Raw genomic sequence first — 19789 nt, forward strand, 5'->3', positions numbered from 1 at the left:
ATATCCTTTTGTATATTCTACTAGATGCCCATACTTGTGACACCAGGTCTTGGCACACACATTGGTAGACTTATATTTTTGGGTTGTATAACTATGTCATTTACATTATTGATTGCTTCTGGCTTAAAATCCAAATTGGAGTATTTATTTCACTTATTTTTGATAAAAGTGACATAAGAATTTAGTAATGTTTCCGCGTTGGCTTGCCTGGCTATGGTGTTGGGCGCCTTCATGACCTATTATGCAAATGGGTCGTGACACACTTGTCTCATAAAGTTCTCCCCCTAAACACGACTCTCAAACACTATAGCTACATTGTGGATGCTGCTGAATTAGAAGGAAGGATCCTCAATTTATAGAAGTCCAAACATTTTCCTACAAGAAAAAGGACTAGCCAAGTATATGAGAATTATAATTTCCTTCTATAAAAAGGAAAATCCAATTAAGGTAATTATATTTCCCTTTCCTTCAACAAATAGGAAAACCAAATATGGTATGGAAATTATGGCAAACACCTAACAATTCTCCCCTTGGCCAGAATTTTCTGATAAAATAAACTTGATCCACCTTCTTCACATGGCCTTCAACAGGTCGCATCTCTAAATCTCCACCACAAAGTTTGTCTCAAACGACCACCCTTGACAAAGATAAAAAGCAGCCTTTAGTGCCTTAGCTCTTTTTATCCTTGTTTCCAGAAATCCAAACAAGCCAACCTTCAAATTATGGACAAACAGGTTCATTTCTTTCTGCTTGTCTGGCTTGTTTAGACCTCTGGCATTCCAAAAGCCTATGCTATCCATTTGGGTTGGGGTTTCCCCCACCCTTCCCTAGTTTAGGACCCCTATCAGCTTTACCTTCCCCAGGGCAGGGAGGCTTAGCTATCCCAGTGTTGTTATTACTTTGATCCCCTAGTGCAGCAAATGAGTTTCTAGTGTCACTTTGTGGTTCCCTTATTACTATTCCTCTTCTTTCGAACCCCCTCCTGTAGTAGTATTTGTCTTGCCTTAGTTTTACTACCTGCTTCCCTGCTCTTTGTTGGAATTTTTCCTCTATGATTTCTTTCCCTTCTGCCTGCTTGTTGTTTACTGTTTGTTCTCCATTTGTTTTCTTGGATTCACCATCCTTTACTTCTTCTCCTTGTTCCTCTGCCGTGCTGTTTTGCTCCTCTTTTATCTGCTTCCTGCATTCCTTCAATTCATGTCCATAGTTTTTGCATTTTGTACACAGTACTGGTTTCCACTCAAATTCAATTTCTTGTTCTACAATCTGTCCATGTTCATTTTCAAACATCACTGTATCAAGGAATTCCATATTGATTGGCACTTCCACTAATACTCTAGCATAGGTCATTCTTTCCTTCATGGTAGTTGCCTTGTCTGATTTCAGCGGGTTTCCAACCATTCCAGCTATTTTGGCTAGAGCTTGTTTTCCCCAGTACATCACATTTAGCCCAGGAGTCTGATCCACACTGGTATGTTGTCCATGATTTTCTTTTTCAGTTCAATATCCTGCTGCCATGGCTTAACAATGACTGGCTTTCTATCGAACATCTAGACTCCTTCCTCAACCACTTTCATTCTACTCTCAACTGTGTGGAATCTGACTAGGAACACACCTCGTTGAACTTGTGCTACTAGGTCAAGTCCCAATTTCCCCCAAATTCTGTTAAAATAACCTTCCATTACACTTTGCGGTGGGTTTGAACCCAACACATAACATACCACTCCAGTTTTCCAGAATTCAACTTCTTCATGAATGTCTTCTGTTGTAATTTTAACATTACTGTGTTTTGGTGATTCTCTCTTTAGATCTTCTCCTTCTTCCAATGGAACAGTAGCTACAATTCTGCTCCATGTTTTCTTCTCTTGTGTTTGTGTCTCTTTTACTCTTCTTTCTTCCTCCCCCTTATCCGCCCAGGATTGGCTGTGTGACGACCCAAAGGGGTCATCACCGTAATTCTTCCTTGTTCCTTGCTTCCGAAGCCTTGAAAACCTCTTATTTTGTTGCCTCGATTTGCATGCGTAGTCCGGGCGCGAAGCCGAAAAGTTTTTATGTGGAAATATATGAATTTTGTGTTAAAAACTATGAATTTTGATAATAATATTGATATAGCTGACTTTTGTCAATATTTTGGGTAAACGGACCCGGACCCATGATATGACGGTCCCGGAGGATCCGTAGGAAAATATGGGACTCGGGCGTATTCCCGGAATCGAAATCCGAGGTCCCAGGCCCGAGAAAAAAATTTTCCGTGAAATTATTTTCTGAAAATGTTTAAGGGAAATGAAAATGAAATTTGATCAAAAAGTAATGGTATCAGGCTCGTATTTTGGTTCTGACGCCCGGTACAGGTCATATATGGTTTAAGCGCTTTCTGTAAAATTTGGTCGAAATCGTATGTCATTGGACGTGTTTCGGACTAAAAATGGAAAATTTGGAAGTTATGAACCTTGAAATGAAAATTATGAGTTTTGAGGGTTGATTCTTTGATTTTGATGTTATTTTAGCGATTTGATCGCTCGAGCAAGTTCGTAGGATGATATTGAGATAGTATGTGTGTTTGGTTGGGAGCCCCGAGGGCTCGGGAGTGATTTCGGGGGTGGTTCGAAGTGTTTTTGGACTTAGAATGCATCGGAAATTCTGCAATTCTTGCACAGACCCATTGGCCTACGCGAATGCATAGGAGCTTCGCGTTCGCGTAGCTTTAGTTGACCGTGGCAAATTCTCTTCTACGCATTCGCAGCCAGCTTTCGCGAATGCTATGCCTTGCACTCCCCTCCTTCGCGTTCGCGTGTCTACCACACGTTCGCATAGAACGACCCAGGCCCCCAGAAAACTTAACCCTCTGCGTTCGCGTTGCAGCATCGCGAACGCGATGCCCGTCTGTTCCCAACTCAATGCGAACGCAACCTACTATTGCGAACGCGATGAATGTTTTTCTCTAGTGATTTTAAAAGCCTAAAACAGTGTTCATTACGGGTTTATTCCCACTTTTTCACACAAACTCCTCCCTTAAACCCTCCATAGACGAAATTCAAGCTCTCCTTCCTCCATAACTCTTTGGGTAAGTAATCTTAACATCATTCCCTCATTATTTCTTCATCTAATCACTAAAATCATAGCCTAAAAACATGAAATCAAAGTAGAAATTAGGGCTTTTGAGTAGAGTTAGGTTTTTGGGAATTTTGGGCGATTCAACCTCAATTTGGGGTCAAATCTTTAAACAAATTATATATTTGAACTCGTGGTGTTATGGGTGATTGGAATTTGGTCCAAGCCTCGAGTTTGGACCATGTGGGCCCGGTGTCGGATTTTGGTAATTTTGGAAGAATGTTAGGAAATTCATTTCTAAGCTATGGAATTGTGTCCTTGGGTTATTATTGATAATATTGAACCTAATTATGCCTAGATATCATTGTTTCGGAGTTGGATTCTAAAGAGAAGGCGACTTTAGAGCATTGATTGCTATTTTCGGACCGAGGTAAGTGTTTGATCTAACTTTGGCTTGAGGGAATAGGATTAGAGTGTTTGATTGCTATTTGCTAAATGATCGAGTACGGTGTATAGGCATGGTGACAAGTATCTATACACCGGTGTCTAGCATGACCGTGAGTCGTAAATGATTTTAATTCGAAAGAGATGATACAACTGTTTTGTTAAATTGATAATTTCCATGTAAAGTGTTGGATAAGAACGAAATGAACTGAAAAAGTTTGTGAAATAATAATTCCCTTGCCGGGATGAGTAGACTGTTACTATTGAATTCTCCCTCGCCGGGATGTATGGGCTATTAGTTGTACCCTTGCCGGGTTTAACTGTTATATTGTTGTTCTTCCCTAATGGGACCTCCTTTGGAGAGATTATTAGAGTTATTCACTTATAATATGAGATCATGTGGCACATCGACCACAACTTATATTGATTATTGTTATTGGCCTGAGATGCCAGTGACATTGTGCACAGAGGAAACGGGAGCGAGTGGTACGCCTACTATGTAATATATGAAACGGGATCATGTGGCGCGCCGTCTACTTATATACTACACCAAGGGATCATGTGGCGTGCCGTCCACTTATGATATACATTATGGGATCGTGTGGCGCGCCGTCCACTGTAAACATATGTATTATGAAACCCGGAGTAGATCTGTTGTTGTTTCTAATGTTCCATTTTTCATCTAGTACTCCCCGATAACATGTCCCCTCCCAGTTTTACTTTGTATTATTTTGTTATTGTTTTTCTCGCACTTGTATGTTATAATTGCACAGGTTATAAGTGGTAGTCCGGTCTAGCCTCGTCACTACCTCGCCGGGGTTAGGCCAGGCACTTACCATCACATGGGGTCGGTTGTGCTGATGCTACACTCTGTGCATTTATTTTGCACATATCAGGACGTAGCTTACGGACCGCAACAGTAGATTGGGAGCGTGCCTTCAGTCCAGAGACTTCTAGGTAGTTTGCTGACGTGCGCGGGCCCTGAGTCTCTTCTATTTCTTTTCTGTTTGTTTTCATTGTATCGAAACAGACTTCTTATGTATTTTCTTTCAGACTCCTGTTTGTAGTATTTCATAGTAGTCTGTGAGCATTATGACACTAAATCTTGGGTAGAGGATGATGTTAACTTTTTCGTATTTCTTTCGGTTAATATTAAATTGAGACTTCCACTTTAATTTACTGTTTTTATTATTATCTTGTTCATTAAAAGTTGAAAATGTATGTTTAAGTTGGCTTTCCTAGCTCCGACAGTAGGCGCCATCACGACTCCCAATGGTAGGAAATCCGGGTCGTGACAAGTTGGTATTAGAGCACTAGGTTACTTGGGTCTCGGACAAGCTCGGTAGAGTCTGAGGGATCGGTACGGAGACGTCTGTATTTATCCCCCAAAGGCTACAGAGTTAGGAAAATTTCACTTTGTTTATTCTTGTCATGCAATTTTGTTTCTCAAATATTGATTGTCGTCCTACTATGTTCTTTCGCAGATGGCGAGAACTCGTGCGTCTTCTTCTACTGCGTAGCAGCCCGAGCCCCAGTAGCAGCTCCCGCAAGGGGCAGAGGCTGAGGCCGTGCTAGAGGCCGTGGTAGGGGCAGAGCTCAGCCCCAGGCAGCAGTTCCAGAGGTGGAGCCTCATATTGATTATGATGATGAGGTTCCAGCCCCAGCAGCTCCAGTGGGCCCAGTTCAGGTCCCAAGAGGGGTTATGTTTCCCCCAGATCTCCAGGATGCTCTAGTCCGACTGGCAGGCTTTATGGACAGTGTCACTAGAGCGGGTTTTGCTGCCAGTAGCACCAGTCACTTCTCAGGCTGGAGAAGGGGTTTAGACTCCTGCTACGCATACTCCGGAGCAGGTAGCTCCCCGGACTCAGGTTCTAGTGGTTCAGCCCGTAGTGGAAGCTTAGACAGGTATGACAGCTCAGGCCGGTGATGGAGTGGCCATGTCTTCGGATGCGTTGTGGAGACTTGATCGGTTCTCTAAGCTTTTCACCACCACTTTTAGTGATGCTTCATCGGAGGATCCCCAGGATTTTCTATTCAGTTGTCATGAGATCCTCCGGACTATGGGTATAGTGGAGACCAACGGGGTCGATTTTTGCATCTTCAGACTTGCAGGATCCGTCAAGACTTGGTAGAGAGATTTCTGTTTAGCCAGGCCAGTAGGGTCGCCATCATTGACCTGGGATCAGTTTTCCGAGCTATTTCTGGGGAAGTTTCTCCCAGTTACTCAGAGGTATGTCCTTCTCAGGCAGTTTGAGCGTCTCCAGCAGGGCTCTATATCAGTTACGTAGTATGAGACTCGGTTTATTGATCTTGCACGCCATGCTATTGTGATACTCCCCATCGAGAGAGAGAGGGTGCGGAGGTTTGTAGATGGGTTGGTTCAGCCGATCCGTGTTCAGATGGTCATGAGTGCCGGGAGTGAGATTACATTTCAGGAGGCGGCAGATGGCGCCCGCCGGATAGAGATGGCACTTTCTCAGGGAGGTGGTCAAGGGTCTGATTAGAGGCCTCGTCATTTTGGTAGATTCAATGGTACCTCGTCTGAAGGTAGGGATTCTTATAGTAGAGGCCACCCTCCGAGGCCCTTTCAGTCAGCCCTCCAGGCTTCTCATGGTACTCCAGGCGGTCGTAGTTCTCAGCCACAACATTCTGACCAGCAGCTCTTCAGCTCACCATCAGCTCCTATCAATGCACCACCACTTTGATATTCTCAGCAGCCGAGGGCTTGTTTCACTTGCGGCGACCTGAGGCACATTGCCAAGTATTGCCCTCGAGCTTCTAGAAGTTCTCAGCAGCAGGGTCCTCGCCCCATGATTCAGGCACCAGGTGATCCACAGTCTGCCCAGCCAGCTAGAGGCGGGGGCAGGGATCATAGAGGTGGAGGGAGAGACCGTAGAGGTGGAGCTCGGACCGCCAGAGGCAGGGGTCAGCCAGTAGCCGATCGTCCTAGGGACGCAGTTCAGGGAGGTGGGGCCAAGCCCCGTTGCTATGCCTTGCCAGCCAGGCCAGAGGCCGAGTCATCAGATGCTGTGATTACAGGTACTATTCTGGTCTGTGATAGAGGTGCTTCAATGTTATTTGATCCGGGATCTACGTATTCATATGTGTCGTCCTATTTCGCATCCTATTTGGTTATGCCCAGTAAGGCCTTGGGTATTCCTGTATATGTGTCCACTCCGGTGGGTGATTCTATAGTGGTCGACCGAGTGCATCATTCGTGTGTGGTAGTATTTGAGGGTCTTGAGACCCATGTCGACTTATTTCTCTTAGATATGGTGGACTTCGACATTATCTTGGGGATGGATTGGTTGTCCCTATATCATGCTATTTTGGATTGTCACGCCAAGACTGTGACCTTGGCTTTGCCAAATTTGCCCCGACTTGAGTGGAGAGGGACCCCAGGTCATGCCACCCGCAGTGTTATTTCGTATGTCAAGGCTCGACGTATGGTCGAGAAGGGGTGTCTAGCATATCTGGCGTATGTTCGCGACTCCAGCACAGAGGTTCCATCTATTGACTCTGTTCCTATTGTTCGGGAGTTCCCCGAGGTTTTCCCTTCAGACCTACCGGGTATGCCGCCCGACAGGGATATTGATTTCTGTATTGATCTGGCTCTGGGCACTCAACCTATTTCCATTCCGCTGTATCGCATGGCCCCGACAGAGTTGAAAGAGTTGAAGGAGCAGCTTTAGGACTTGCTTGATAAGGGTTTCACTAGACCCAGTGTATCGCCTTGGGGCGCACCAGTGTTATTTGTAAAGAAAAAGGATGGGTCGATGAGGATGTGCATTGACTACTGGCAGTTGAACAAGGTGACGATAAAGAACAAGTATCCACTGCCGAGGATTGACGATTTATCCGACCAGCTTCAGGGTGCTAGGGTGTTCTCGAAGATAGATTTGAGGTCTGGTTATCATCAGTTGAGGATTAGGGCGTCTAATGTCCCTAAGACAACATTTTGCACTCGGTAGGGGCATTATGAGTTTTTGGTCATGTCATTTGGGTTGACCAATGCCTCGGCAGCATTTATGGAGTTGATGAACCGAGTGTTCAGGCCCTATCTATATTTGTTCGTGATTGTATTCATTAACGACATTTTGATATACTCCCGCAGTCAGGAGGAGCATAAGCAGCACCTCAGAGTGGTTCTTCAGACTCTGAAGGATAGTCAGTTGTATGCCAAGTTCTCAAAGTGCGAGTTTTGGTTGAGTTCAGTTGCATTCATGGGTCATGTCGTATCAGCAGAGGGCATTCAGGTGGACCCGAAGAAGATAGAGGCAGTCAAAAACTGGCCTCGACCAGCTTCAGCTACAGAGATCCGGAGCTTCTTGGGGTTAGCTGGTTACTACCGATGTTTCGTGGAGGGGTTTTCATCCATTGCATCCCCGATGACTAGATTGACCCAGAAGGGTGCCCAGTTCAGGTGGTCAGATGAGTGCGAGGCGAGCTTCCAGAAGCTCAAGACAGCTCTGACTACGGCACCAGTATTGGTTTTGCCCACGGGATCAGGGCCTTACACTATTTATTGTGATGCTTCCTGTATCAGGCTTGGCGCAGTGTTGATGCAGAATGGCAGGGTCATAGCATATGCTTCGAGGAAGTTGAAGATCCACGAGAAGAATTATCCAGTTCATGACCTAGAGTTGACAGCCATTGTTCATGCCTTGAAGATCTGGAGGCATTATTTATATGGTGTGACGTATGAGGTGTACACAGATCACAAGAGCCTTCAGTACTTGTTCAAACAGAAGGAGTTGAATTTGAGGCAGAGGAGGTGGTTGGAGTTGTTGAAAGACTATGATGTTTCTATCTTATACCACCCAGGGAAGGCTAATGTGGTGGCCGATGCATTGAGTAGGAAGTCCGCCAGCATGGTTAGCCTTGCCTATATTCCGGTCAGCCAGAGACCGCTTGCCTTGGATGTTCAGGCCTTGGCCAATCGATTTGTGAGATTGGATATTTCTGAGCCTAGCAGGGTGTTAGCTTGCACGGTTGCTCGTTCGTCGTTGATGGAGCGTATTCGGGAGCGGCAGTTCGATGATCCCCATTTGTGTGTCCTGAGAGACACGGTACAACGAGGAGGTGCCAGGAAAATGACCTTGGGAGATGATGGTGTATTGAGATTGCAGGGGCGAGTTTGTGTGCCTAATGTTGATGGTATTCGGGAGTCGATCTTAGCGGAGGTCCACAGTTCTCGGTATTCTATTCACTCGGGCACCGCGAAGATGTATCAGGATTTGAGGCAGCATTATTGGTGGCACAGAATGAAGAAAGACATTGTTGCATATGTGGCTCGTTGTCTGAATTTCCAGCAGGTTAAGTACAAGCATCAGAGGCCCGGTGGTTTATTTCAGAGGATTGAGCTTCCCGAGTGGAAGTGGGAGAGAATTACCATGGATTTTGTTACTGGACTTCCGATGACTCGGAAGAAGTTTGATGCTATATGGGTTATCGTTGATAGGCTGACTAAGTCAGTGCATTTTATTCCAGTTGCCACCACCTATTCGACCGAGAGATATGCTGAGATTTATATCAGAGAGATCGTTCGCCTTCATTGGGTGCCTATATCTATTATTAAGGACCAGGGTCCGCAATTTACCTCGTATTTCTGGAGAGCGGTACAGCAGGAGTTGGGCACCCAGGTTCAGTTGAGTACAACATTTCATCCCCAGACGGACGGTCAGTCCGAGAGGACTATTCAGATTCTTGAGGATATGCTCCGAGCTTGCGTTATTGAATTTGGAGGCTCATGGGACTAGTTCTTGCCTTTAGCAAAGTTTGCCTACAACAACAACTACCAGTCCAGCATTCAGATGGCTCCGTATGAGGCGTTGTATGGTAGGCGGTGTCGGTCCCCAGTCGGATGGTTTGAGCCGGGAGATGCACGGTTATTGGGTACAGATTTAGTACAGGAGGCCTTGGATAAGATCAAGATCATTCAGGATAGACTTCGGTCAGATCAGTCTAGGCAGAAGAGTTATGCAGATCGCAAGGTTAGGGATGTTGCTTTCATGGTTGGTGAGCGAGTATTGCTCCATGTATCGCCTATGAAGGGCGTGATGAGATTCAGGAAGAAGGGCAAGCTTAGCCCTAGGTTTATTAGCCCATTTGATATTCTCGATCGCGTGGGGAAGGTGGCTTATAGACTTACCTTGTCGCCTAGCTTGTCAGCCGTGCATCTGGTTTTTCATGTATCCATGCTTCGGAGGTATCACGACGATCCCTTCCACGTGTTAGATTTCAGCACTGTCCAATTGGACAAGGATCTGTCATATGAGGAGGAGCCGGTGGCTATTTTAGACCGACAAGTTCGACAGTTGAGGTCGAAGAGTTTTCCTTCAGTGCGTGTTCAGTGGAGAGGTCAGCCTCCTGAGGCATCGACCTGGGAGTCTGAGTCTGATATGCAGAGCCGTTATCCCCATCTATTTCCCGACTCAGGTACTTCTTTTCTTTTGTCCATTCGAGGACGAACGATTGTTTTAGAGGTGGAGGATGTGACGACCCAAAGGGGTCATCACCGCAATTATTCCTTGTTTCGTGCTTCCGAGGCCTTGAAAACCTCTTATTTTGTCGCCTCAATTTGCGTGCACAATCCGGGCGCGAAGCCGGAAAGTTTTTATGTGGAAATATATGAATTTTGTGTTAAAAACTATGAATTTTGATAATAATATTGATATAGTTGACTTTGGTCAATATTTTAGGTAAACGGACCCGTACCCGTGATGTGACGGTCCCGGAGGGTCCGTAGGAAAATATGGGACTCGGGCGTATTCCCGGAATCGAAATCCGAGGTCCCAGGCCCGAGAAAAGAATTTTTCCGTGAAATTGTTTTCTAAAAATGTTTAAGGGAAATGAAAATAAAATTTGATCAAAAAGTAATGGCATCGGGCTCGTATTTTGGCTCCGAAGCCCGGTACAGGTCATATATGTGGTTTAAGCGCTTCCTGTAAAATTTGGTCGAAATCGGACGTCGTTTGACGTGTTTCGGACTAAAAATGAAAAAATTGGAAGTTATGAACTTTGAAATGAAAATTATGAGTTTTGAGGGTTGATTCTTTGATTTTGATGTTATTTTAGCGATTTGATCGCTCGAGCAAGTTCGTAGGATGATATTGAGATAGTGTGTGTATTTGGTTGGGATCCCCGAGGGCTCGGGAGTGATTTCGGGGGTGGTTCGGAGTGTTTTTGGACTTAGAATGCATCAGAAATTCTGCAATTCTTGCACAGACCCATTGGCCTACGCGAACGAATAGGAGATTCGCGTTCGCGTAGTTTTAGTTGACCCTGACAAATTCTCTTCTATGCGTTCGCACCCAGCTTTCGTGAACGCGATGCCTTGCACTCCCCTCCTTCGCGTTCGCGTGTCTACCATGCGTTCGCATAGAACGACCCAGGCCCCCAGAAAACTTAACCCTCCGCGTTCGCGTTGTAGCATCGCGAACGCGACCTACTGTCGCGAACGCGATGAACGTTTTTCTCCAGTGATTTTAAAAGCCTAAAACAGTGTTCATTACGGGATTATTCCCACTTTTTCACACGAGCTCCTCCCTTAAACCCTCCATAGACGAAATTCAAGCTCTCCTTCCTCCATAACTCTTTGGGTAAGTAATCTTAACATCATTCCCTCATTATTTCTTCATCTAATCACTAAAATCATAGCCTAAAAACATGAAATCAAAGTAGAAATTAGGGCTTTTGAGTAGAGTTAGGTTTTTGGGAATTTTGGGCGATTCAACCTCAATTTGGGGTCAAATCTTTAAACAAATTATATATTTGAACTCGTGGTGTTATGGGTGATTGGAATTTGGTCCAAGCCTCGAGTTTGGACCATGTGGGCCCGGTGTCGGATTTTGGTAATTTTGGAAGAATGTTAGGAAATTCATTTCTAAGCTATGGAATTGTGTCCTTGGGTTATTATTGGTAATATTGAACCTAATTATGCCTAGATATCATTGTTTCGGAGTTGGATTCTAAAGAGAAGGCGACTTTAGAGCATTGATTGCTATTTTCGGACCGAGGTAAGTGTTTGATCTAACTTTGGCTTGAGGGAATAGGATTAGAGTGTTTGATTTCTATTTGCTAAATGATTGAGTACGGTGTATAGGCATGGTGACAAGTATCTATACACCGGTGTCTAGCATGACCGTGAGTCGTAAATGATTTTAATTCGAAAGAGATGATACAACTGTCTTGTTAAATTGATAATTTCCATGTAAAGTGTTGGATAAGAACGAAATGAACTGAAAGAGTTTGTGAAATAATAATTCCCTTGCCGGGACGAGTAAACTGTTACTATTGAATTCTCCCTCGCCGGGATGTATGGGCTGTTAGTTGTACCCTTGCCGGGTTTAACTGTTATATTGTTGTTCTTCCTTAATGGGACCTCCTTTGGAGAGATTATTAGAGTTATTCACTTATAATATGATATCGTGTGGCACGCCGACCACAACTTATATTGATTATTGTTATTGGCCTGAGATGCCGGTGATATTGTGCACAGAGGAAACGGGAGCGAGTGGTATGCCTACCACGTAATATATGAAACGGGATCGTGTGGCGCGCCGTCCACTTATGATATACATTATGGGATCGCGTGGCACGCCGTCCACTGTAAACATATGTATTATGAAACCCGGAGTAGATCTGTTGTTGTTTCTAATGTTCCATTTTTCATCTAGTACTCCTCGATAACATGTCCCCTCCCAGTTTTACTTTGTATTATTTTGTTATTGTTTTTCTCGCACTTGTATGTTATAATTGCACAGGTTATATGTGGTAGGTCCGGTCTAGCCTCGTCACTACCTCGCCGGGGTTAGGCCAGGCACTTACCAGCATATGGGGTCGGTTGTGCTGATGCTACACTCTGTGCATTTATTTTACACAGATCAGGACGCAACTTACGGACCGCAGCAGTAGATTGGGAGCATGCCTTCAGTCCAGAGACTTCTAGGTAGTTTGCTGACGTGCGCAGGCCCTGAGTCTCTTCTATTTCATTTCTGTTTGTTTTCATTGTACCAAAACAGACTTCTTATGTATTTTCTTTCAGACTCCTGTTTGTAGTATTTCATAGTAGTCTGTGAGCATTATGATACTAAATCTTGGGTAAAGGATGATGTTAACTTTTCCGTATTTCTTTCGGTTAATATTAAATTGAGACTTCCACTTTAATTTACTGTTTTTATTATTATCTTGTTGATTAAAAGTTGAAAATGTATGTTTAAGTTGGCTTGCCTAGCTTCGACAGTAGGCGCCATAACGACTCCCGATGGTGGGAAATCCGGGTCGTGACAGGCTGCTAGTTCCAGTCCCTTGCATGTTTCCGATCTGTGTTTTAGCCGGAGTAACTACCGGTGTGCTCTCAATTTCTCGCTCCATCTCAAATGGTACTATGCCTGTAATTGCGTTAATATTTTTCTGTTTTTTCGAGTCCCCAGTTCTAGGGATACCTTTTCCTCCATGATTTTGAGTAGAATTAGTCATCTGATTGCTTTGCCCTCCCCTTCTTGCCTTCGATTTCCTTCCCATTTTCAGCTTTCGCTGAAAGGAAATGTCATTCTAGAGAGAGAAAGTTTTCTTTATAAAAGTACTTCATTCAATCGTATCTATTCCCCTTCCTTATTTATGACAGGTTCGTGCATCTTCCCTTCTTAACGGCTTTTATTCATTCCGCTCATGTTTTTTCTTTTACAGCTATCAAGTCCGGTTCTTTTCTGAATGTAACCCCGAGGGTGTTCCTCCCGTGCCTTTTTCGCATTCTTTAATTCGTCTAATTAAGAACGCTACTTGTCGCGATATTGATGATCCACATACCATGCCCTGTCACCTTGATAATAGTTCATATGTCATACCTTTTTTCTACTAATACAACTAAAAGGTTGTCTTGGAAATGCGATATTCCTATGGGTATGGCCTCTTTCGTCTTGATATAGAATAGGGAAAGAAAATCAATAGACGAGACCAATTGGGACCAAACCTTTCTATCTTCTTCTTTATCTTTTGTTCCCGCCTGCCGAGGACCTATGTTTCAATAACGATGAAGGTTAACTGTAACAAGTTATTGATCTATTTTAAGGTTTATATGCTATTGAAATTATTATATAAAAATATATTTTCTTGTACGTTAAATACTTATCATGATAACGAAAAATTATCATACTCAATTACTGTATAGAAATTAACTCTTATGAATCATGGGCGGAGAACAAGGCATAGTTAATTAGGTCAAGGGTGTGCTTGCCATTTATATCAACAAGAAGAATTAGTCAATTACTTGAAACCACATGTTTCTGAATCTTGTGTTTCTATCAAAGTAAATATTTCAAGTTATTATATTTTTAATCTTTTCTTTTTCAAAATTCTTTTTGGAGTATGGCCCAGTTACGGATGTTCCAGGAAAGGGAGAAATTTAAAAATAGCCAGAAGGTCGTTGAAAAATAGCCAAGTTTCAAATGTCATCGAAATTTAGTCACTTTTTATGTAAAGATAAATTTGAGCGAAAACACTGTTCAAAATTCGGAAAATACGCCCGTAAATTTTACGGGAGTTCCAACATAAGCATGCTTGAACTCCCGCAAATTTTACGGAAGTTCAAGGATAACTATGCTGGAACTCCCGCAAATTTTACGGGAGTTCAAGCATAATTATGCTGCAACTCCCGCAAATTTTACGAGAGTTCCAGCAAGTATAATTGTACGGGAGTTCCAGCAAGTATAAGTCCTCGTGGGATCGACATCTGATTTTTAGTCACTTTATTACTTGACGATCGCGTATACTTGCGTGTGCGTTTAGCCGCAACAAGTTTTTGACGTCGTTGCCGAGGACTTAGAAATTAACTATTTTTCTAGATTAGACTTTTACTTTTATTTTTACAAGTTTATTTCTTCTCTTTTTGTAAATATTTGTAATTTTATAACTATATGACTTTTTTCTTAGTGTATTTCTAGTTCTCTCAACATGACATCTGGGGATGAAATAGTCGGAGATAAGGTTATTGATGAAGACGCTTGGTTGACGGAAGACTTTTATGGCCCGTATTTTTGGGCTTGTCATGACCTGAACTATGGGAGGTCTGACCATGAATATGGGAGTAAAGGTTGGTATTGGAAAGAATAATTCTCGATTAAACGAATATGCAAAACGACGTTGTCTTCTAACAACGTTGGTGAATTATTGGTCTAAGGAGAGAGATGAACTTGCACATAAAATTGATAATTTTGGCTTGACTGTACATAACTTAGATGCAGATTTGAGTGCAAAGGTTGATGCGTGTAACGCCCAACAATTTATTAATGAGTTGTGTGAAGCTGAAAAAAATCTTCTAGACCAAATTGAGGAGCTAAAACGAGAATACCCATCACTAGACCATATTTTTCTTGAGGATGCCAATATTGAGAAGAGTGCTCTAAAGTCATATGAGGGAGTAGATAACATTACTTTAGGAGACTTGAGTGTGTGTAAATATGGGGATGCAAATAGTAGTAAAATTCATGAGTTAGGGCGCATTAAACCTCATTCCAATCATTTTTCCACATTGTGCTTAGATAGTAAGATAGTAATCGAGCCATCTGAGCCTATGGGGGAGTCAAAGAGTGAGGATGAAAGTGCCTATATTCTTGAATTTGTTGTGTCGAAAAGCAAAAATTACATTCCTCATTTAAAGGCCAAGAAGTGCAGAATGAAAAAAATTATTACTTGGGCTGGTTATCATTGTAGCCCCACCACTTGAGCATAGCCGCAGACTGGATGCCATGTTAGGAGTACAATTCATAAGTTCGAGGTGGAGGAAAAAGTGGTTCACGTCGTGCTGCGACGTTAAACTAGGCGCTTGTTGGGAGGCAACCCAGCTTTACTACTTTCTTTTATTTTTTATTTTTTTCTTATTGTATTATTCTTGTAGTGTTGTTTTATTTTGTAGGATTTTGAGCATATGGAGTCAAAGCCAATGGGCATGTGCAAAAGCGAGCAGGTGGTTGAAACTAAGTGTGAGGTACCCGCACAAGGGATCATACCTGGGAGAAGTCTGAGTATCCCGTGAACTGCTAATTCTTTCGGCGTTTGGCCTACCAGGGAGTCTCTTTTACCTTTTTGTTATTCTCAGTGTGCATTGAGGACATTACACAATTTTAAGTGTGGGATGAGGGGACTGTCTGGGTAATTTTCTATGCTATGTTAGCTTAGTTAGAATACTCGTTCTTAGAGTAGTAATTTTTATTTACAAAAACAAAAATGGAAAATAAGAAGACTCTTCCTGATGACGGATCCTTTGGACAATTTTCTTAAGGGAAGTAAGTCCAAAGAAAATACAAAAAAGATTTTTTGTTTTGTTTTAGGTAGTGTAGTAACTCCCCCTTGGTTTTTCTTTGGGCCACAGTTCTTTTCCAAGGGTTTTATTTGAATCGGGTGTAGTTATTTTTTTTTTTGGAGTAGGAGCCATGGTGTTATGCTTTGAATTGAAGCAATATCTCTTGACTTGGTTATGCCTTGAGAATAGTGAGTACTTTGGTTGTGACACTTGGGCTCAATTTTTTACTCTTGTAGAAGTACCTTAAATTTTATTATCTTAACTTTGCTTAACTGCTTTGACTAGAGTGTTTATGAATCCAATCCCGAGTGAGTTATGTGCCATGTGTGTGTAAGGTTTTGCATTATTCAGTGCATTGCATTTGATGTCTAGAACTTGCCCCGTTTGTTTGCAAAGCAAAATAATAGTTTTGTTAAGTCTTGGAAGTGATATAGACGTTTCTTTGTTGAGCCAGATATGTATATGTTACCCGCCTAATTATTATGTATCGTAGTTAACCTCTTTGAGCCTATAATCCTTATTCTTTGGCAACCACATTACAAGCCTTACCCATTTGTTTGAATTAACCATCTATTTGAACCTTTTCACCTCTCATGAACACTTGAATTGTTATGAACTTTGTAAAAGTTAAAGTGTGGGTGGTTGGTTTGGCTTTTGAGTGGAACTAATTGAATAAGGAGAAAAGTGCACTGTTTTGAAAAAGTAAGAGCCACTTGAATTGAGAAAAAAAATAGTTGGATTATTGTGAAAAAAGATAAGTGGTGGTTCTTGATGTAAGTGTGATTAAAGAAGAATGGGGAAATTTACATTGATGTGAAGGTGGAGTTTTGGTTCGACATAAGTATGTGGTTTAAATGTTAAAATGTATGTATTAAAGTGCTTAGGGAGGTGTAGTCACTCTTATATCTAAACGTATCCTACCCGTCCCGTAGCCTACATTATAACCAAATAAAGTCCTAATTGATCCTAGATTGAATGAGCTCGATTAGTGGAGTAGTACACCATGGGAAAGCTTATGGTACATCTTTTGTGGCATATGAATTTTATTTCTGAGAGTGAGTGAATTCTATCAATCTTGAGTTCTTAAGTGTTCTTAAATTTTATTGTGTGGAACTACTCTTTTTTGTTGTGTGAGGGCACTTGATTCGTGAAGGAAAGGTAATGTTAGTGACCTCTATGTTAGAGCAAGTGAGTGAGTTGCGAATAATATGTGGTACTTGTGAGTCAAATTTTGAGGTGAAGATATTACACTTTTGTGCTTAGTCTATTTTAAATATTCTTGGTGTGATGAGTTAGGAGAATTGTATAAAAAGACTGTGTCTATAAAAAGTGTAGTTTGATTGCTCGTGGACGAGCAATGTTTAAGTGTGGGGTGTTGATGATAGGCTATAATTGCGTATTTTAGTTGCTCCAAACTCCATTTGCGCTCCGCAATATATGGTTGGAAAGATAACTCAAAGGGCTACAACTTTCATGTTTTGCAGTTTTCCAAATTCGCAACGGAACAGGATGGAAAATGCGCGTCAATAGCGCGATCGCGCTCAGGTCGCGCTCGTCAGGCAGAACACTGGAACATGCGCGAAGTGTAGCGCGAGCTCGCGCTAGTGAACCCGGGAAAAGTGTCCTTTTTCAAATTGGAGAAGGTATAATTATTTGGGCCCAACCCTACTTGGTATATGTAACTACAAATTTTCGCGTCGAGAAAATTAAATAATCAAGACTGGAAAATTGCGTGACAAATGTAGTATTTGATTTCAATAAATGAAAGTATTACAATCTCTATGGTATTCCTCTGATTCTTCAAGAATGTAAAGTATCTTGATGAGCTTGACTTTGATTTGATTCAAGGGCTTGTAAAGCTTGATCTTGAATCTCCTCCTTGAACTTGAATTTGGGTTTGATCACGAACAAGTAATTTGATCTTGAACGCCTTGGTATTTGATTTAGCTTCTTCTTGATCTTGAACTTGAACTTGAACTTGAACTTGAACTTGTAGCTTGAGTGCTTGAACTTGTAGCTTGTAGAGAAATCTGTGGTGTTTGATCCACGAGCTCTCTGCTTGCTTCTTGTTCTTAATTCTGGTGTCTTCTAGCTTTATGAAGACCTCTATTTATAGTTGTAGGGGGTGATGTGGCTCTGCAATTTGATTGGTCCGTTTGAACGAACCAGTACCACCTTGACATTTGGCATGATTTAATTGCCTCATTTATTTGGCTTGGATTGCCACATCAACTGACACATGGCATGATTTTATTGTCTTATTTATTTGGCTTGGATTGCCACGTCACTTGACACATGACATGATTTCATTGGCTCATTTATTTGTCTTGGGTTGCCACGTCACTTGACATGTGGCATGAGCCTGGGCTTTAAGACGGGCTACTAGCCATTTGGACTTTGGGCTAATTAAATGGACTAACCCAACACATATATATTGAATTTAAATAATAGCCCAACTTACTAGCCACAATATTTATTTGGACTAATATCTTGAATTTAATATGGTCCAAATTATTTTACGGATTTAATTCCGATAAAATTTGAATGCCTACAAAAGACCCCTACTTCAAGGCTTGTTGAAGTATAAACTTGTCAAACTTTAAGAGACAAGTCTTGAAGTACCCATAGAATTTTATTTTATTTTTACTCGGACAAGCCAAGATATGGTATGTTTACAATCAGGTTCAGAAAACAACTGCTTTTGGCCATGTATTAATTCCCATTTCACGGGCTTCAACTAACAACCAGTTTCATCTCAACTAGCAATATATGTTCCGTGGTTGAAAGGAGCAATTGGTACCATTTTCTCATACTTGAATACTATATGTTTTTTACGCTCTATCGATCCTCGAACAAACCGTATGTAATCAATTTTAATACAAGGAATTGATTAAGGATAGGAACGAATCACTTTTAAGTGGTCATGGCCAAAGCATTTACACCACCTAGGACACCAAATTCTTGTAAGACATCCCAACATCACTTCTAGAGTTTATATTCTTAAAAGAGATTACAACTTCCTCTTGAATCTTTAGATATTGAGCTCTTATCTGTTAACACGTGGGATCTTTTAACTCAAGAGGAATTGTTTTTTACTATACAAAGCCTCGCCTTTATTAACGCATTCGACGTGCGCATGACTTCTGATATCTCCTATTTCAATTCGAACTCTATGAGAAAACGAATCCAATTTGATAACTCTTGAAGCTCTTTGTTACCTAACAGAAGTCAACTACTGCTTTATGTATGTGCCTCTTATAAAAGGTGCATGGCGCATGGAATGCAATTTTGTATCAGAACTTGCCTCTGCTTCACAGTTTTTTTTTCTTCTTATTTGTAAGAAAACTGCTCTTTCAGCTCTATCATGAGTCTTGCTAGCTTAATGGGGTGGTGGCTTAGGACATGAGAGTTTGCAAATTCAATGAAGGGAGCATTCTCGTCCCATAATTGTTCCATGTTTTAATGAACTGAAGCCATTGGCTTCTCTTCTACACCTTCGTTCTCAAGTTCCTTTAATGTTTATCTATTTCTTTTATTTTTTGTTTTTGTAGATTCTGCCAAGCTTGATTTCTTGCTTCTCTTACACAGTAAAAGAAAATTTATTCTTGAGAGCTTTGCCGCAGAACTGCTGATCATACTCAAGCCCCTGGCCTTGAAAGTCCGTCCAGCGTTGATTGTCACAAAACTACTTGGAGCGTCCCTCTATCTGACTTGGTCAAATTTGTTGCAGTACTCAGCTTGATTCTGGGGAGGAACACTTGGCATATTTACCTTCGCAACTATGGTTTCAACGAGGAATCACTTGGCATATTCAGCTTTTCAGTCGCATCTTTGGCCGAACACGGCATGACAACAACACTTGGTGCATATACTTTTCTTGAATAAGAGCGTGACATGTCTTCTCCTCGCAGCTTGACAAAGAGTACTACATGATATATTTTTGGTTCTTGAGACTCGGCGAGAAAGAGCCTTGGAGCAAGATAATCCATCCTC

This window comes from Nicotiana tabacum, chromosome 8 (assembly GCF_000715075.1).
Source record: "Nicotiana tabacum cultivar K326 chromosome 8, ASM71507v2, whole genome shotgun sequence".
NCBI lineage: Eukaryota > Viridiplantae > Streptophyta > Magnoliopsida > Solanales > Solanaceae > Nicotiana > Nicotiana tabacum.